The sequence below is a fragment of the Fukomys damarensis genome, unplaced genomic scaffold (genome assembly GCF_012274545.1).
Source record: "Fukomys damarensis isolate Sample0158 unplaced genomic scaffold, DMR_v1.0_HiC HiC_scaffold_36, whole genome shotgun sequence".
Lineage (NCBI taxonomy): Eukaryota > Metazoa > Chordata > Mammalia > Rodentia > Bathyergidae > Fukomys > Fukomys damarensis.
This window is the reverse complement of record NW_022900948.1, coordinates 13,316,283-13,319,182: the sequence shown is the minus strand read 5'-3', so window position 1 is coordinate 13,319,182 and position 2,900 is coordinate 13,316,283.

The following is a 2,900-nucleotide window of genomic DNA, read 5'->3' as shown; positions in this document are numbered from 1 at the left end:
TCATTATTTTCCCCCTTTTAAGAAAACTTCAGTAAAATTTGACATTACTTGACAGTATTCTGGTAGTCATGTTTAGGCTTTTCTCTATTCTTTAATGTGAGTCTGGCCTCCAGATTAATCCAAGAGCACAAGTACACTTTTTACTATGTTTGATAAGATTTCTAAAGTAGAGAAGGCCATATGACAGTATACTAATCCCCAGATAGTTTAGAGCTGCACTAACAGAGTAGCCAGCCACTCATCTCATCTGGCTAACTTAAAATTTAAAATTTAGTTTCTCATGGGACAGGGATTTAGCTCAGCGGTTCAGTGGTCTGCCCTGCAAGTGCTAGGACCCAAGTTCGATCCCAGGCACCAAAAAAAAAAAAAATTTAGTTCCTCAGTCTCACTAGCCAAATTCCAAGTACTAAAAAGCCACATTTGTCTACTGGCTACCAATTGGACAGCAAAGGTAGAAAACATCTCCATCTTTGCAGAAAGTTCTATTTGGACAGTGGTGGAGAGAGAAAGCTTAGAAAAATACCTAACAAAAATAATTTTTTTTTAATCTTTAGATCTACCATGCCAGGCCTGTTGGTGCCCACCTGCAATCCCAGCATTCTAGAAAGCTGAGGCAGGAGGATCACAGGTTCAAGCCCAGCCTGGGAAATTGAGTGACCTAGAAAGACTCTGTGTCAAAATTTTAAAAATTTAAAAGGCTTTGGGGGGTAGCCCAGAATGAGTATGTATATGTAAATATATATTTAGTTTTGTTATCTGTGTGGATAACAATCATGCACACATGTATGACAGTATCTTTTGTCTGTAAGCATTTAGGAATCTGGCACCAGTATTATAAAATTTACTATACAATTATACAATGCCTAGCTCAACACTGACCTTAAATTGTCATTCAATGGACTTTATAATTAATGCCCTGTCATATTTCTGGATGCAGAATATTGGGAGAAGACACCAAATAAGATGTGAAATTGAGATCCTTTTGGGCCAGGGATTTAGCTCAGTGGTTCTTCCACCCGACTCACAAGTACTAGGACCTGAGTTCAATCCCCAGTACCAAAAATTTAAAAAAATTTTTTTAATTAAAAAATTGAGACCCTTTTAAAATAAGAAAAAGGGCTGGGGATTTAGCTCAGTGGTTCTGTGCCTACTTTGCAAAGTGCAAGGTCCTGAGTTTGATCCCTGGTACCTAAATAAATAAATAAAATAGGAAAAGTAGGGTTGGGATTCAGCTCAGTGGCACCGTGCCTGTCTCTCAAGCGTCAAGGTCCTGAGTTCGATCCCCAGTACCAGGGAAAAAAAAAAGGAAAAATGGAAACAGCATTTTTACTGTATCTTGAAAAATTTTAAACACAAGAAAAAAGTTAAAGCTTTGATGAAACCAAACATAACGGAGTTTAAAAACAATCTAGAATATGAAAAGGTATGCAAGAGGAGGGAAACAAGTAGAATAAACTGAAGTCTAGCCTTTTAAAAACTTGACAACTCATCAAAGGAAGAAAAAGGGAGAATTTCAACGAGAGTGTTGAGATAGAAAGCAGCCAGAAAGGACTGTGGACTTAGTGAAGAAGTATTGGTGTGTGTTGGCAAAGAAAGTGATCTTAGAGATGGAGGGAGGGAGGGAATTTATAGTAGAGGAAGTTGGTGTGTGAAGTTTTCCTCTAAAGACACCCAGAAGAATGAAGAAGGAAGGCAAAGGCACTGGGAATAAGGAAGGGCTGGGGCTAAAACAGAGGGAAAGCAACAGGGCCCAAGAAGAAAAATCTTTTCTTCATTAACTGACTCAGATTTTCTTATTTGGAAATAAAACCAACTGTAGAGTTTAAGCATGTTTAAAATACACTGTAAGGATTCTAATCTTTAAAATTGCCTTTGGCCCAAGACAGCACAAATTATAAGAATCATGGCAATTAGTATCCACCTCTGAGATAAATATCAAGTACCATTTTAGAAATCACACTAACAAATTGCAACATTTATAGAAACACTATGATGAATTAAACAGCTACAGCTTTCTCTTTTTCAGCCATAAGAAACTTTGTAATTACTTACCTCCCACAGAAGATAGTATCATATTTTGAGTTACTTGTCCTTATACACTGAAACCTAGTGATACTTTCCAAGAAATGTTTTACCCGGTTCAGGATTCATATGGAAGGGAAGCTATGCAGGGAAAAGCTAAGGTTAAAAATAGATGAACATCAGGCTGGGGATTTAGTTCAATGGTGCCAACACCTGCCTCGCAAGTGCAAGATCCTGAGTTCTATCCCCCAAACAAAAAACTCATTCTCTTAGATCACTGGTTCTCAAATAAGGGTGATTTTGCCAATGATGTGAACAAATGACAGTGTATGCTTTTCAATTTAATGATGAAAAAGAGATGAACAACAGTGGTGCAGCGCTTGCCTGTCAAACCAAGGTCCTGGGTTTGATTACAGCACCCGCCCCCCCAAAAGAGGACTAGCAGGGAGTAGTGGGCAAACCTGTAATCCCAGAACTAGGGAGGCTGTGAGGCAGAATTGCCATTGAGTTGGAGGTCAACCTGGGCTACATAGGCATAGCAAGATCCTGTCTCAAAAAAGACAAAGAAAAAAAAAAGAATAGAAATAAGATGAAACAGAGGGAAAGCAGAAAGGTTATGCTATTGGCATCCAGGAACTGAAGCCCTGATAGGTCCAGTCAGTAAGGAAAAACTGGCACAAAAGTTTCAACACCACATAACTAATCTCGATAGCCTGGGTTTAGGTTTTAAATCAAATATTGAATTACATTTTCAACTTCAAATTTTATTTCAACTTAGCTTTTAAAATTCAACAAAATTACTTAAATCATGATGGGTACAGCCATGCAATTTTTTTTTTTTTTTTTTTTTTTTTTTTTTTTTTTTTTTTGTGGTTTTG